The sequence below is a fragment of the Mauremys mutica genome, chromosome 2 (genome assembly GCF_020497125.1).
Source record: "Mauremys mutica isolate MM-2020 ecotype Southern chromosome 2, ASM2049712v1, whole genome shotgun sequence".
Classification (NCBI taxonomy): domain Eukaryota; kingdom Metazoa; phylum Chordata; order Testudines; family Geoemydidae; genus Mauremys; species Mauremys mutica.
This window is the reverse complement of record NC_059073.1, coordinates 139,635,404-139,653,319: the sequence shown is the minus strand read 5'-3', so window position 1 is coordinate 139,653,319 and position 17,916 is coordinate 139,635,404. Positions and strand designations below refer to the sequence as shown.

General features: G+C 44.5%; 1 long non-coding RNA gene across 4 annotated transcripts in view; it reads left to right on the top strand.

Moving 5' to 3' along the window:
- Window positions 1-17,916, top strand: part of LOC123362836 — a 430,380-nt gene that overhangs the window by 380,377 nt on the left and 32,087 nt on the right. For 3 of the 4 annotated variants that reach the window (XR_006576589.1, XR_006576590.1, XR_006576591.1), the window contains 2 exons: window positions 6,388-6,543; window positions 11,095-11,704. This is a non-coding gene — a long non-coding RNA (uncharacterized LOC123362836). Of the gene's footprint in view, window positions 1-6,387; window positions 6,544-11,094; window positions 11,705-17,916 lie in introns of those variants that run through there. The other variant, XR_006576592.1, reaches the window with a different exon arrangement.

Here is a 17,916-nt window from a genome sequence, read left to right as displayed (position 1 = left end):
GGTATCTCATGCAGTATTTAGTTTTTAAGGAAGCATAAGGAGTTCATGTCAACACACTACATGTCTTAGGTAGAGATGGACTTGCAACACTGGGCTCTAAACATACCTTGAACTATGTGATGTGCAGAATCTGAATCTGTCTTGAGTCTTAAGGCCATTATTATTATTAATTATTTATGGTAATATTTTATTTATTATTAATTATTTGCATTGTGGTAGTACCAAGGAGCGGTTATGGACCAGAAGCCCATTGTGCTAAGTGTTGTACAAACACAGAACAAAATACAGTCCCTGCCCCAAAGAGGGCAAGGTAAATATAAATCAAGAGATGACAAGAAAAGACAGAGCTATGGGGGAGCACAAGAAATAATGAGACAGCGCTAGTCAGTATATAAGCAGGAGTCTCAGCACACCAGTTGCCTAACCATTGTCAGACTTTACGTAGGCATAATGGCCAAGAGCCCTGTTCAGCAAAACATTGTGAAGTGTGCTGAAGTCCCATTGTTTTGCTGAATCCAGATCAATATCAGTGCTTACTTCGTTAAGCACATGCTTAAATGCTCTGCTGAATCAAGGAATGAGCCTAAATATCAGTCTTGGTCTTGAACCGCCTTTTAGATGTGCTTTCTCCTCCAGTAGTGTACTGAGGCAAGGGCAGAAAGAATGTGTGAAGAAGGTTGTACTGCTGCTGCTCACATTAAACATGTTCTGTGGACAACTGGAGCAGGACTTCAACCTTCCATGGTTGTAGATGATCTACCTTTCACTAGCACTATAAGTTACCAAGATAAGATTGGTCTTATTTTTCATCCACCTGCAGCTCCCAGATTATTATAGATCCTAGCACAATGGGGGGCAAAAATCCCTTGAGGACAAATTTCTCTCCTTTCTATAGAGGTCCTGAGAAAAGTACAATAAATTCCACCATATACCTGCAGTCACAAATCAAATTTAGAATAATCTTGGGTTTCCTTTAAGTTTATCAAGTTTGATAACTGTAGATCTAAGTAGACTTCTGTAAGGCATTGGACTTGGTACCACACAATATTTTGATTTTAAAAAAAAAACTAGAACGATATAAAATTAACATGGCACACATTAAATGGATTAAAAACTGGCTAATTGATAGCCCTCAAAATGTAACTGTAAAAGAGAAAGCGTCATTGACAGTCTGTTTCCAGTGAGGTCTTGCAGGGATGGGTTCTTGACCACATGCTATTTAACACCTTATCAATGACCTGTAGGAAAATATAAAATCATCACAAATAAAGTTTGCAGATGACACACAAATGGAATGTCAAGTTGTCTGGAGTGGCTCAGGAGCATGAATACCAATCTCAGGGCAGGCTGTTAAGAACCAGGGCACACACCCCAAATTGGTTGTGAGTTCTATACTTAGATTTCACCAACCACCTATCAAGTGTGAACTCCTTTGGCACTATAACAGCCTTAACATGGAGTCACAGACAGTCCGCTTTGGTGCTCTGATCTATCTTGCCATCCAGGTAAGCCTGCCTATGTGATAGATTGTTGCTTTACACCAAAAATCACAATAATTTTCAGGTTGCTCCTAATCCCAAAGGACCAATCACTTACCTTGGTCAACTGCACTTTGGATCCTACATCTAACGCAATGCTTGTAGCCAATCCTATAATAAATTAACTAAAGATTTATTAACTAGGAAAAATAAATGAGGGTTAGTTACAAGGTTAAAGCAGGTAACGAACATACACAAATGAGTTAGTCTTAGGTTCCAAAAGTTGGTAGACGCTTCTAGAATAAGCAATCTCTATATGTTCTTCAGGGCTAACCCAGGCCAAGAACCGGGGATCTTTTGCTTATGCTTAGTAATACTTATCCCTCAGAGTCCTAACAGTATAAAGATACAGTTCCTTCTTGTCTGGGATTTTTATTCCCTTCAAGCTGATGGGACAAGTCGACCTGTATATCTCCTCTTCATAGGTGTGGGGTGACCACTCAGCAAAGTCTTTATCGTTTCACAATGGCTCATTTGGTTTCAATGGGCCTTCTTGTGTGCAGGACCTAACACCTTCTGTAGGAAGCCTGCATTAACTGAGGCTTCTTTCCTCTTTGGTGAGTTACACAGTTCATAGAATCATAGAATCTCAGGGTTGGAAGGGACCTCAGGAGGTCATCTAGTCCAACCCCCTGCTCAAAGCAGGACCAATCCCAACTAAATTATCCCAGCCAGGGCTTTATCAAGCCTGACCTTAAAAACCTCTAAGGAAGGAGATTCCACCACCTCCCTAGGTAACCCATTCCAGTTCTTCACCACCCTACTAGTGAAAAAGTTTTTCGTAATATCCAACCTAAACCTCCCCCACTGCAACTTGAGACCATTACTCCTTGTTCTGTCATCTTCTACCACTGAGAACAGTCTAGATCCATCCTCTTTGGAACCCCCTTTCAGGTAGTTGAAAGCCAGGGCCGCCCAGAGGGGGGGGGCAAAGGGGGCAATTTGCCCCGGGCCCCGGGCTCCGCAGGGGCCCCCAAGAGAACAGCGGAGGCTCCTGCCTCCGCCCCTCTCCTGGAGCCTCAGCGCATCAAGCGCCGAATCTCCGCCGGGACCCCTGAGCCCCGCCCCCTCCGAGCCGCGTGGTGAGGGGCGGGGCTGGGAGCTCCGGGCTGAGCTCAGCTGCCTCCGCTAGGCGTGGAGCTCCCAGCCCCGCCCCCTCACCACGCAGCTCTGAGCGGGGTGGGGCTTAGGCCCCACCGGCAACACGCTGCGGCTGTTCCGGCGAGGCGCTGAGGCTCCAGGTGAGGAGGGAGCCGGGGGTAAGAGGCTGGGGCCGGGGCGGGGGGGGAAGCGGGACCCACCGCCGAAGCGCAGCCCGGTCTTCAGCGCCGGGGGGCCCCTTCCGTTCCGGGAGCCGCCGCCGAAGTGCCCCGAAGACCCGCGGCGGGGGCCCCCCTCCGCCGAATTACCGCCGAAGACCGGGCTGCGCTTCGGCGGCGGGTCCCGCTTCGGCGGTAATTTGGCGGGGGGGGGCTCCCGCCGCGGGTCTTCGGGGCACTTCGGCGGCGGGTCCCGGAACGGAAGGGCCCCCCGCCGCCGAAGACCCTGGGCCCCCAGAATCCTCTGGGCGGCCCTGTTGAAAGCAGCTATCAAATCTCCCCTCATTCTTCTTTTCTGCAGACTAAACAATCCCAGTTCCCTCAGCCTCTCCTCATAAGTCATGTGCTCCAGCCCCCTAATCATTTTTGTTGCCCTCCGCTGGACTCTCTCCACTTTATCCACATCCTTCTTGTAGTGTGGGGCCCAAAACTGGACACAGTACTCCAGATGAGGCCTCACCAATGCTGAATAGAGGGGAATGATCACATCCCTCGATCTGCTGGAAATGCCCCTACTTATACAACCCAAAATGCCATTAGCCTTCTTGGCAACAAGGGCACACTGTTGACTCATATTCAGCTTTTCGTCCACCGTAACACCTAGGTCCCTTTCTGCAGAACTGCTGCCCAGCCATTCGGTCCCTAGTCTATAGCAGTGCATGGGATTCTTCCATCCTAAATGCAGGACTCTGCACTTGTCCTTGTTGAACCTCATCATATTTCTTTTGGCCCAATCCTCTAATTTATCTAGGTCCCTCTGTATCCTATCCCTACCCTCCAGCGTATCAACCACTCCTCCCAGTTTAGTGTCATCTGCAAACTTGCTAAGGGTGCAGTCCACACCATCCTCCAGATCGTTAATGAAGATATTGAACAAAACCGGCCCCAGCACCGACCCTTGGGGCACTCCACTTGATACCGGCTGCCAACTAGACATGGAACCATTGATCACTACCAGTTACAGAGAATTACAATACCAACACTTAATATCACCCTATAACATGGTGTACAGATATGTATAAGTGAGATTAATACATGCGGCATCCTACAAGCATTTCATAAAGACTAAACACATTCGTAAAAACATAACTATTTTAACAATACTAACATGCAGATGAGCCAGATGGGTTTCAAACTATGCATTTCTCAATGTCAGTTGTGGCCTAGGAGCCTGGGCATGAGCTGGCACCTGATCTGCCAGCATCACGTGGGGGAGTGGTAAATAACATAGAGGACAGGTCACTTGGTAAATTGAGTGCAAACAATATGCATTTTAATATAACTAAATATAAATGAACACATCTAGGAACAAAGAACGTCAACCATACTTACAGGATGGGGGGACTCTGTCCTGGAAAATAATGACTCTGAAAAAGATTTGGGGGTTGTCAAGGATAATCAGCTGAGCGTGAGCTCTGACACTGTATTCAGCACTGGAATATTTTATCCAGTTCTGGTGCCCACAATTCAAGAAAGAAGCTGATAAATTGAAGAGGGTTCAGAGAAGAGCCATGAAAATGATTAAAGGATTATAAAACATGCCTTATAGTGATAGACTCAAGGAGCTCCATCTATTTAGCTTAACAAAGAGAAGGTTATGGGGTGACTTGATTACAGTCTATAAGTACCTATGGACTCTTCAGTCTAACAGAGATAATCCAATGTCTGGAAGTTGAAACTAGACAAATTCAGACTGGAAATAAGGCATAATTTTTGACGGTGTGTGTAATTAATCATTGGAACAATTTACCGCGGGTCTTGGTGGCTTCTCCATCACTGACACGTTTTTGCTCTAGGAATTATTTAGGGGGAGTTCTCTATCTTGTACTATGTGGGAGATCAGACTAGGTAATCACAACATTCCCTTCTGGCCTTAGAATCTATTAATCGATGGAAGCGCCAGTAAGTAGGCTATCTGCGTGCATTAGCTTCATTGAAAAACATTTGTTATTGTCCCCCACTTCCTCTAAGCAGTAATGTGTGTATGCTTCTGATTGTTGGGATCTTAGAACTAATTTGGCATGCACCACGCTTTGCACAGTGCAGCTTGGTTCTCTGGGAAGGGAACCGATGCCATGGCTGCTTACGCCACTACATCATTAAGAGGCAGATGTTGCCACTTGTCTGGGATCCGCTCTTGTTTCAACATTTGCCACCCCCTAGTTTGAAGCCAGAGCTTGGCGTTGCTGCAGCAACCCTCAGTGGGAGACGCTGCTCCTGAGCTGTTTGCTGACTGCAGAAGCGGTGACATTTTGACACTGAGAAAAATGGAAGTGAGCAGAACTTCCTGCATCCCTGTTTTAGAAAGCATGCCAAGCTCTGATTTTTACAAGGCACAGGTGCTAATTACTGGGAAATGCTTTCCTAAGAGATACCAATCCCCTAAGGGGAAATATTTGGTGCAGGCATTATTTTCCATCTAATCTATTACATTTAGAAGTTAGGATGGCTGCCACCTGTGCCTGACACCACTGTGACTAAAAACTTATGCAAGCACACCTGCCTCCCCTGTTACTTTGTCTGCTCTCCCACTGCCTGTTTGTGTCCTTATCTACTGGTCTGCATCCTAGATCATTATTTGAGTAGCACCTAGAGGCCCTAGCCAAGACCCTGTTGTGCTAGGTGCTGACTAAAAAGTGCCAGAGACTCCCTGCCTCAAAGACCCTATACTGTCTAAATAGACAAGACAAATGGTGAAAGGGAAAACAGGCATACAGGGGTGAAGTGACTTTCCCAAGATCTCACTGCAAATTGGGGCAGAGAACCCAGATCTCCCAAGTTCTAGATCAGTGCAAAATCCACTGGACTATGCGGCTGTCAATAGTGTCGTCTTTGTTGGGCAGATAATAAAATGAACCCTGATCCCAGATGGAGCCTCCAGGTGCTAGAACCACAAGCAGAGAGGTTTCCATACAGCTTGAGTTCCAGCTTTGGCCCCTTTGTTTACCTGGAACACTATATGTTATATGGCGACATCTAGTGGCTGAATAACATGCTGTGACTAAGTATATCACTATCCCACTGATTTCAATGGGCATTGGCTTTGACCCTAAATCTTTGATATATTAGTCTTCTCACTATCTTCTTGCTTATGTGTGTTTAACGCAGGCCCTTCCTTGTTACTTTTACAAAGTTTTATGTGTTTTAATTTTTTTTATTACTTTGTAGCCAATTTCCTACAGCTTCACAAGATGAAACAATGAGGCAGAGCTCCATCAATGCCTTGTTTTCTCCCTTTCATCTCTAACGACTATCCAATCACTTGGACAACTGATATTTCTGAGCTTGCAATTAGATCCATGCTTTCTGCTGATGATGAAGAGAAATTAATTAAATCAATGCTTTTAGAGGTGGAACAAACTCAGGAATATTTCTGGCAATATTCTCCCCTTCCTATAAACCCGCCGTCCATTAACTCAATACACCAGGCATGGGTTTAAAGATTTTGTACTGATGGTAAACAATGAATTGAGATTTATACCCTGCTTCATTTTTATTATTGTTGTTAATGGAAAGCTTTTTATTTTCAGATGCAAATCAAGAAACCAGCAATGGGAGATCAGAGACAAAAATCTATAACCCATCATCCAAAGAATGAGAAGGGTTTGTAGGATTGAACCTTTGATTTCTGAAGACTAGCCCTTTAGACAGAGGTCTACACCTGAGACAGCACAGAGCTAGCAGAGGTACAGACAATTTTTTTTTTATTTGTTGGGTTTAAGTTTAAAAAAAAAAGATACCATAGCAGTTGAATACCACATTAATGAGTTGTTTTATATCACAACTAAATTTGTCTGCTTTTAATACAGTGGGAGAAAGAGGCATCTGTTCTAAACTCAGTGTTCCCATTATTTATTAATGCAGTTCTTAAATTTTGAAGGGGCTTAAGCACTTTTCTACAGCCACGGAGACAAGTGGAAGCATTTATTATTTGTATTACTCCAGCACCGAGTGACCCCATTGGAGAGGAGGGGGCCTGTTGTGCTGAACACTGTACATCATGCAGTGAGACAGTCCCTGCCCCAAAGAGCTCACAGTCTGAACAGTCAAGGCAAATGAAGGGCAGGAGAAAGAATGTATTCTTATCCCCATTTTACAGGTGGGGAACTGAGTTGTACAGCAATGAAGGGATGGAATAGCAACTCCCACATTTATTGGTTTATGTACCCCACCTTCTTAAAATGTTGTGATGTGAATGGCTGGAACAGCAAGCTCCTGCACCATACTTTGGAAACACGTGGCTAGAACACGGAGTTGCCACAAACCCAGTATAAGGGGCAACCGGCAGTCCCCCTGAACTAGCAGGAGAACAGGGAATGATGATGCAGATCGCATGCACAGCAGAATAAGGGTGAAATACTTAATTCTGGGCATTGCACTATTCAGATACAGGTTCACCTTTTTTGCTGTGTCTCCCACTTCCACACCTTGAAGGTCTCTCGTTATTACATCTTGGAGAGGCTAAAGCTGTTTGGTACATTGTGCTTCTCAACTTCTTAAAGATATTTTTTCTGAACAAAAGAAAAGAGAGGAACTATTGATTCTTTTACAATCTGTTTGCTTAAAGAAACTTCAGAAAGAGATAAGAAAAGACCAATTATTTTCTTACATTGGCTTTACTCAACTATTGCCGAGTGCAGAACTCCAGACAGTGCAATTAGATTATTATATGTATTCTCGGGTTACTGGTTATTGTATGTAATATCTTAGACATTGAAAATTTTCTGCTCAGTTTTATTTTTTGCAAGGCAGAGTTGCTGATAGACTAAAAGAGGGTGGGTTTCCTTTTCCTTGGCTAGTACTGTGGGTTCAGAAAGTACTTACATCATGCCAAAGAAAGACAAGTGATCTAGAGAGGAAGAAACATATTGTGGGTAAGCACAGGACTGGGAATCAGGAGAGCTAGGTTCAATTTTCAGCTTTGCCAGAACCTCCCGGTGCAACCATGGGTGAGTCACTGAAGATACATCTACACTGGGTGTGTGCCCACGTCCTGGCTTGGTCACATGTTAGCCAACCCAGCACTGCAAAGCTGCACCAGTGTCTACAACTAGCACTGCAGCTACATGTGTTTTTCCCCTTGGATTTCTGGGTGCATATCTGAGGGTCTTTAGCACCTTGCTCTAGGAATTGGTTTGTGGTGTCTTGTGGGAGAACTTGTCTGTCCTTCCTAGATGATTGTGTGGAAGTGGTTTCAAGCTGCCATGTTTGGGCAAAGGCACTTCCAGCTCTGCCCACTCTTCCGTCTGTTCCAGCTGGGGGACAAAGCATACATGACTGTGTCTCAATGGCATACCTGTATAATGAGGATAATATTTCTATTCTCCCATTCTTTGTCTTGTCTATTTGGATTGTAAGCTTTTTGGGGATGGGAATTGTCTCACTATGTATATGGCGTGCCTATTACAATGGGACCCCATGCTTTGGTGAAGCCTATAAACTCAACTGTAATGTAAATATTAATCTCTAATTCAGGCATAATTACATTTGTCCCTCTCACAGGGCTGTTCTGGGGCATCAATATATGTGTTTTAAAATGCTTTGCAATCCTCAGATGAAAGGTTCTATAAATGCAAACTACTGTTATTAAGAGGTCCCAAGTTACCTTGGTATTATGTTTTCCCTTAAGATTTTTCCATTATTTTTAAATTTCTTTTCCATCTTCTGCACAATGATTCACATGGTTTTCCCTATGAAAAGGTGTTTTTCACAGATGCAAATAGAAAAATGTCACCCTGGCTCAAATTTGCCAGTTGTTGCCAAATCTCATGAGTTTTCCCACAGGCCTCACAATATTTTGTATTTTTGCAAAGCCCCAGCTCCTGGAGTCGTGATTATGTGGGAATCTCAGAAATCTCAGCTTTCATAAAAAAGTAGGTTTTGGTTGGTTGTGGAGAAAAGCTTAAAAATGTAATCTAAACAATAATACTAAATTTGTAAGTAGCACTTTTCATCAGTATATCTCAAAATGCTTTACAAAGGAGGGCAGTATCATTATCCCCATTTTACAGATGGTAAAACTGAGGCACAGAAAGGCAAAATCATAGAATCACTTGCTCCAGGCCTCCCAACAGGGTAGTGACAGAGTTGGGCATAGAATGCAGATTTCTTGAGTCCTAATCCACGGCTCCATCCACTTGGCCACACTGCCTCCTCTAAGGGCTCAACAATCAGAAGACAAATAAAAAGGACCTACATTTTTTATTTTTAAAATCTCATGATTTTGATGGGACCTGACACAAGGGTTTTGAAAGCTAGGGGTTGGCGATGCTGATACTGATGGATGTGACTGTAAACAATCAGTTTTCACTTGTAATGAGATGGAAACTTCAACCCTACAGGCCATGTCTTTTGGGGTTCACATTCTGCATTCCTTCTCATGCAAAGGATAACTGTGGACTCTCAAGTGGCATTGTTCCTGGCAGAGAGAAAGGGGAGTGTATGGAATAGGAACCGAGATCCTTCTGCTTTAGCATCAGAGCACTGCAAAAAGCAGCCAAATGTGCTGTTGATTGCCATTTAAGGATCCAGTTGAACATATGGGCAGTATAATCAAAACAAACTCAGTCTGGATCTATAAAAGTTAGATAATATTTGCATGCTGAGTCTGAGACAAGACCCTTTAATTGTAATAGGAACTGACAAGCTAGATTGGCCATCTTCAGCAAAATTGTCAAGGGGGCATAGTTTGCCTGAAAGCCAGTGTTTACTCAGAATGGGCCTTTGTTGCACTAGAGAGGTCACAGCAACTGAATAATTGTTTAATTAAGACACACTCCCACTGTCTTTGTTCAGGCTAAACTCCAAGGCTACACTTGCAAGTTGCAGTGCTGGTAGAGGCTTTCCAGCGCTGCAATTAGTAACCGTCCACACCTGCAAGGCACATCCAGCGCTGCAACTCCCTGGCTGCAGCGCTGGCTGTACACCTGGCCAGGTTGGGGTGTAGCGATTGCAGTGCTGGTGATCCAGCGCTGCTCATCAAGTGTGGACACACACCAGCGCTTTTATTGGCCTCCAGGGAATAAGGAGATATCCCAGAATGCTTTTAACTAAATTACTCTCTTTGTTTTGTTATGCAGCCTCTCTTTGTTTTGTTGTGAACTCCGATCGGAGCTCCGTTGAACTGCTTATCTAAAAAACAAACACTGATCACAGCAAACAGGAGCTATCTGTACCTGGCTGTGAACGATCAAATGAGAGGCAAGCAGTTTGCTTGACAGAGAAACAGCGTTGGATGCAGGCTGTTTCCAATTAAGACTAAGGGTTCGCGAACATTTTGTGATTTTTCAATCCAGGGAAGCTAACACACAGTGTTGGTTCCAATAATCCACTCTCTCTATCTTCCCCGCTCCCTGTCACAGTACACCACAGGGAGTGAGTGAAACAGCGGGGAGTCCGTGTTGGAGGCAGGCTGTTTGCAATTAAGAGTTAAGACTAAGGGCTCGCGAACATTTTGTGATTTTTAAATCCAGGAAGCTAACACACAGTGTTGGCTCCAAAAATCCACTCTCTCTATCTTCCCCGCTCCCTGTCACAGTACACCACCCTCCAACCCCCTCTTTTGAAAAGCACGTTGTTGCCACTTGAACGCTGGGATAGCTGCCCATAATGCAGCACTCCCAACAGCGCTGTAAATGCTGCAAATGTGGCCACACACCAGCGCTGGTAGCTGTGAGTGTGGCCACACACCAGCGCTGGCCCTGCACAGCTGCACGACCAGCGCTGTAACTCCCAGCGCTGCAACTTTCAAGTGTAGCCAAGCCCTATGAGGAGAGTTCTGCCTGTTGGAGACCGTTGCAACCAGTTTTGCTGGCAGAGGTGGAGATTTCAAAACTGATTTAGGGAGATCTGTGGCTAAACTGATTAGTCAGCTTTGAAAGTCCCACAAAACTGGTTGCATATAGGGTTCAGTTCGAGTTCACTTTGAAAAACATCAACTCTAAATCTTCTTGAAAGTGATCTGGAAAGTTGTTTCAAACTCCGCCCCCCCACCCCCTTTTCAATTTTAATCAGCACACAAAACATCCAGGGTGGGATCCACAAAGGTATGTTGGCCCCTAACCCCAGTGGGAGTTAGGCACCTAAATACCTTTGTGAATCCCACTAGCAGTTTCACACCTGGAGAACTATAGGCACCATCCTGAATTCCTTGTGGCATTAAAATTTCCCATTTAATCTTGTGTGCAAGGAATGCAGGATTTCTTTGATAATTAGCAGTGATATTTTAATTCCCACAGGCACGAGTCATCAGAGGGGACTGAATCCTAGAACTTCAGCACCAAGCTTTACTCATTGTGTGAAAGGGCGACTCGGTCAGCAAGTAGCAGTAGTAGGCTCCTGTCCTCTATGTGGACTAACCAGTAGAGAGAAATACTGTGCACGGGATGAGTATTTGATACGATTACAAAGTTGTAAAAATCACTTTTTAGGGCATTGTAACTAGAGCTGTGTGAAATATTCACAACAAAACCTGAAACGTAACCGTTCTGCCATAAATTGGAAACTTGAACTTTGTCAAAAGATTCAGGAGCCTTGCGCACAATTTTGGACTCAAAGTTTGGCTATCTGGAATGATTTCTACTTTTGTACTGAAATCTGGCTCCTGTCTGAATGTGAGTATAAAGTGCATATGAAAATATTGCAGTGGAAGTTTTCATGTTGGGTGCCAAGGTGCATCTTTTCTGTAATGTTTGGAGAAATGACTATATTTTTAAAAAATCAGAATCATGCAAAACTTCAAATTTCCATGTTGGAACATACAATTTTGGAAAATCATCCTTTTCTCAGGAGATGCCCATTCCATCCTCGGGACTAAGCTCTGGAGTTCTCCCTGGAAATGGGGCCCAGGCGCAAAGGACAAGTAATAACACAAATCAATTATGGTAATGTTATGCCCTCTTTGAGTTTGTGCTGAAACGTAGTAAAACTCATTTAAATAATTTCATGTTTCACTGTAAATATTTCATATACCTCTGTCAGAGAAGTAAAATGTTTACTGCCTGCTAGCCACGCTATGCAAAATGAGTTTGTGCACCGAGAGGTAAAGAATGGTGTTTCAGACAAGGCATTGGACTGGGACTCAGTATATTTGACACAGAATTCCTTTTTCCTACTTCTCTAAGACCAAAACGGGGTTCGAAAAGAGAACTAGATAAATTCACGGAGGATAGGTCCATCAATGGCTATTAGCCAGGATGGGCAGGGATGGTGTCCCTAGCCTCTGTTTGCCAGAAGCTGGGAATGGGCGACAGGGGATGGATCACTTGATGTTTGTTCTGTTCATTCCCTCTGGGGCACCTGGCATTGGCCCTGTCAGAAGACAGGATACTGGGCTAGATGGACCTTTGGTTCTTATGTCCATCTGTCTTGTCTATTTAGATTGTAAGCTCTTCAAGACAACAGCTGTCTCTTGTCCTGTGTTAAGTGCCTAGCACAATGGAAGCTTGTTCTCAGTTGATGCTACTGTAATACAAGTACAGTAACAATGGTCTTCGGGCACTTCCAAGTGAACAGATGTTCACAGTACAAAAATGCCGTCGTCCTAGTTAGCATTAACTGGCCTTCTTGACCATCCCAGCATCAATGCCAATTTTTTACAGGGCAAGGGGACTGGACTCTTTTAGTCCTACAAGCAATGCCTTCAGTCCTACAAGCAGTGCTGTTTAAGTGAGGTTTGCCCTTTTGCTGCCCATGTTTCACCTCTTTTCTGGTCCATATTGGAATTTGCTCTCCAGAACTGCCAATCCAGCTCTAAATTCATATTAAAAAACAAAACAAAAAACACTTCTTCACAGAACCTCGACCCGTGGAGTATTAGCCCTATAATTGTATAGGTTAGACTCAGGCTAGAGTTTAATAGCACTTTAAATCTGTCTTGCCGTGATGCTGAAATATTAACACTTCTATCGAGCCCTTTCGGTCTTTCAATTCTTTATCGAGTCTAGTGCAAAGAGGATTCTGCCAAGTGTTTCAACAACATCAAAATGCATATAGGTTAAAAAAAACCTGCCCATTAACGCTCTGGTTCTGAGTTCAAACCTCCTCTTTTCATATTTCATCAAACTCATTTTTATGAATAAAAAAAGCAATTAGTGAAATTGTGTTTATGTGGATAATAATTACTGCATTTATTACAAAACAAATTACCACTTTTCTTTAGACTTACAAAGACAAAACTCAGCCCGCATCCTCGTCTACAAAAATAGTTTCCTAGGAGATTTCTTGCTGTTGCAAAAATATTTACTTGTAATCAGAAGACATTTTCTTTCTAGTATTTTCTCTAGAGCCTGATAGGCAGACACATGTTTTTAATTAGCATATTGAATGATAGGGATTTTTACCCTAATTGACACAGGCAAATCGTGCTAATTGGTAGAGTTCTGTGTGGGACTTTTTTTAATCCCGCCCCCACCTGTTCCTGCTATTATGGCAGTGGGTCCTGCGGGACCTGTGGGATCCCTGTCCCGCTGCAGAACTGTATCAGTTGGCACTAAAACTGTGTGCAAACCGCTGCCCCTTCTGTCTTTTGTTATGGTCAACTTCACTGCAGTGTGAACTGAGGCTTCAGGCCTTCAGACAGGCAGGTGCTGAACTTTAAGCATGCTAGTTGTCTCACAGACTTCAGTGGGACTATTCCTCTGCTTGAAGTTTTGCGAATGTTCCCAACATTGGAGTCTGAAGTGCGTTAGGGCATCTGCACCAGGATTGAATTTCCAGTGGTTGCAATCCTTTGGAACTCCTTCATCTTCAATTTACGCCTTCCTCCCCTTCTGTGGAACCCAGTCACGTTGAAGTTATGTGCTGAGCTACCCCTGTGGAAGCTGGTCATTTTCAGATTATACCTTCATTTCCATCTGCAGAACCCCATGTGTGACTCAAGGCTTAATCTGAGGACAGTATTTTTTTCCCCCAAAGATGGCTGTGCAATTGGGTCTTTGTCAACAGTCCTCGCCATGGTGAGTGAGCTAGAAAAAGAATCCTGTCACTATTTTCCCAGCTGCAGTGGCTCTGCAAAGGTCAGATGGGAGCAGTGTCATTTCCCCAGCTCCCTACGCTGCTGCTCATCTCTTTTCTGACTAATCAGGCCCTTGCCGTTTGCTGTACAAATCTAGGTTTTCTTCTAAATGACTATTTCAAATTCCAAATGTACATGAAACATATTGTTTTAAAAAAACCCAAACCCTTACGTTTTCACTCAAGTCAGCAGATAGGACCGTGAATACAAAACAGGGGAGCAGATCCTCTGAATAAGTAGAGGCCGTTTTTTACATAGAACAGAACCACTCTAAAGTTGCAGAGAGGGAGTCTTGCTATTGAATTCAGGGGGCTTTCGATCAGGCCCTGTGTCACCAAACTATATTATTATTATTTATTTGCACTACAGTGCGTGTGACTTAAGAAAATAAATCATAGGGACGTAGGTATTGCCACGCTCAGCTGTACGAGTGGTCCTAGTGCTGTATCTTGGGTAGCCAATAACCCAAAGTGGGCAATTATTTAAAACAAAAAACTGTCCACAGAGAAAGTTTCTGCCTAAATTCTTCAGTTAAAGGGTCACATAGCAGGTGGGAGAGCCTAAGTCACAACATGCAGATATGGGTCTGAAACTTCCTAGACATCAGGAGTGTTAAGATCTGGGGAGTTTGGTTCAGCTCATCGTGGGTGAATTCCTGGTCCAGTTTGCCAATGGGGCAAGGATGTTGCCCAAAAGATGAAGTATTCTGATTTATTTGTATTGTGGTAGCATCTAAGAGCCCCAGACATGAACCAAGAATTGTGCTAGGCGCGGTACAGACACACAGCAAAAGGACAGCCCCGACCCCAATCTTGCTATGACCTAAGAGCAGGCTATCCAAATACTGCATGATTCTGCAGCCCTTTTTATTTCGGACACACTCTGGTGCACGTCAACCATCCTTAACTGGCTGCTGATACGCCAGTGAGAGCAGAAGCCGGAATTAGCTGGTGGGAGCTTGCTAGATCTGTCCTTCTCCATTAAAAATTTTTTTTTTTTATTCAGAGCAGCACATTTTTATTAGCAGTGGGGTTTTTATGCTTACAGCTAGCCCAGCCAGGTCATGGAGTGTTATAAATCGCTGCTGATGAGTGAAGCACTTCTCCTTGCAGGGTACAGCACATGGTCGCTCCCATTAAGAATAATAGTGTGAATAGCCATAAGCCGTTCATGTTGACGAGCGCAGGACCGTATCACCTTAAAAGAGAGTGTGCTGATGCCAAGAGAGACACGCAGCTGTTTCCACCGCTCACTCCCATAATGAACAAAAATTGGAAAGCAGCTGCCGTTCACTTGCCAGACAGGGACCCAGAGCCCATGGGAAAGTTCACCCAGTTAGCAGCCGTGAGGGGAAAGTGCTGAGGAATTATTGTATTAGCACAGTAAGGCTCTAAAGAGGCACAAAATGCATATGTGACCCTGCAGTCTGGGAAAGGCCTGTTTTAGAGTGAGCAATTTAATTTCCTGAAAATGCAGCAAGATGGAACAAATTGTCTGGCTCTCCGGCTTGCAGTCACTCAGAGGCAAATCCATCAAGATTCCCTAGGCACCTTGTGGATATCCTTTTAGGAAAGTTGCAACTACCATCCTTAGAAGCACGTCTTTAAAAAGTATCATTGTTTTCCCTCTCTCATTTGCATCTGATTTAAGTTAGCTTTCCTTTGCGCTGCGCATGACATTAGCCAGCGTCTACCATTTAATTGCATGAGTGTTTCCAGACCTGCCGAGAAAGTAGAGTCCCTGTTCTTATTTCTCTAACAATACAAAGAGGAAGGAAGTGAAATTACAGTGGCTGACTTTCTTTTCTTTTGCTGTATTTGCAAATCATCATTCAGAGTCCCATATGTAGACAATATTCCTCGCGGGGGCTGCCGTTGTTGCTGCTGCTGTCATTAAAAGCAGGGCATTTTCAGCTAAAAGCAGCATATCCCCTCATTATTTTAAATAGCTCAGGAGTGAGCACGCGCTCCCTGGATACACTAAGTTCCATATCAAGCAAACACTGTTGCACTGGCTCTAAGAAAAATGATGGGCAATTATGAGTCTTTTTCATCCCATTTTTGCTCATTGCCAATGTTCCACTGGGATCTGCAATGGAAATAAGGAGGGTCAGAAGGGAAGAGAATATGTATGTGCACAGAAACTAGGACAACAGGCCGTGAATCTTGATTGGGGCTTCCAGGCACTACTGTGATACTCAGAGATGTTGGCCTTTGATGGTCTCTAATGTTGTGCCTAAATCAATTGCTGGTGCAAATAATGAAATGCAGAGTCATTAAGGAGAGAAGGAAAATGTGCTTGTACCTGTAGCAGGGTGGACACTGCTCCTGCCCTGCGGGGTTTAAAAGTGGCCTGGCAGGGCTTGAGAGCGGCTGCTCTCAAGGCTGGGCTGAGTGAGAAAGTGGCTGCAGGTGAAGCCATGCCCCAAACTGAGCCACAGCTGGCCCCTATAAAAGGCCAGGGAAGCCAGAAACAGACAGTCTTCCTCTGCCTGAAGAGGAAGAAGGGCCTGGCTGCAGGAGCTATAGGCAAGGTACCTAGGGTGAAGCAGGGCTGGGGAAAGGCTGAGGAGCTGGGGAGCTCCAGCCTGGAAAGCCCCAGGCTGCGGCCTAGCAGAGGGCCAACTGGTACTGGGGGTTGCAGAGGGCAGCCCATGGGTAGGCCAAGGCAGCAGGTCCAAACCCCTTTGCCTGTGATGAGTAGGCTGATACTGCAGTCTGCCCCAGAGTGTGGGGCTAGACAATGACTGGCAGTAGCCAATACTGAGGCAAGGTGGGGATAGAGGGTGAGGGTTCCCTGAGGAGGGGAGACCCTGAGAGAAAGGGGTTACTGCCAGGGGGCAGCACCCCATGTAAAAGGGCAACGGGTCCAGGGAGGGACACGGGGGCCTGAGGACAGGCGGATCACCAGCCTGCAGAGGGCACTCCAGCGCTGGACAGAGCTAATTCCCGGAGTCACCAGCAGGAGGCGCCGCGGGGGTGAGTCCGACCCGTCTACAGTATCCCAGGTGGAATGTAAGGGACTCGTTAAACTACATGAGACAGCCTGGTTCTTTGACCTTGACCTCTGTAGTTCCACATTTTCTGAGGATTGGAGTTGGATATGGTTTTCCTGTCCTGAGAATATTTTTGAACATTCAAAACTTTTTTTCCTGGCTCAGATCAGGAGGAAAAAGTCAAAATCACAAAAATGTTCAGGAACCAACAATCTGGAAAAAAAATTAGTTTGGGTGAAATAGAAACATTTTGTTTTGATTAATTTCAAAATGTTTCTTTTCAATGTTGATGTTTTGTGGGCTTTTAAATTTTTTTTACTTTAATTAGCTTAAATTTTTAAACAAAATATCATTTAGAACTGTTTATTTAGAAATTGTTTGTTTAGAAAATGTCAACATGCTTTGAAAATGTCACATTTTTTTTTTCTGAAACAAACATTTCATCCCTTTCCCATGAACAGTTTTGGTTTCCATGAATTGACTTTTTTTTTTTTTTTTACTCAAAAAACCCAAACTTTGGTTGAAAAATTCCTGACTAGCTCTAGAGGGAACTTTCTCTACCCTACTCCAGATCCACATGTGCACGGCACTCCCTTTTGTCTAGAAGGGGGCTTGACCTTCTTTGAACCGGTGTTGCCCCTTTCCTGGACCTTAAAGAGGGCACTTTGTGGGACTGGGAATCCATGCAGGGAGAGGGGCCAGGATTTGGGCAAGCCAGGAAAGGAGTGAGCAAGCTGAGGGAGGAGGATGGACTTCATTTGCCATCCCAGCCACACACAGGTCAGGTAGAACAGAGTTTTAAATCTCCTCATGCTGAATCCCGTTTGTGCTGGGGAATCCCACTTTTAAGGAGGTACCTAGGGCTGGGAGCACCTCAGATCCAAGTTGCTTGCAGGGTGCAGAGAGCCCGATCCCCAAACCTCCACATGGATGGACCTGACCTATTGCTGATCCCCTGAGACCTGCAGCAATGGAACGATGTTGGGGGATGTCCTCCTGAGTACAGATGGGTGAAACTTTTTGCCTGAAACATTTTTAGTTGAAAGGCAG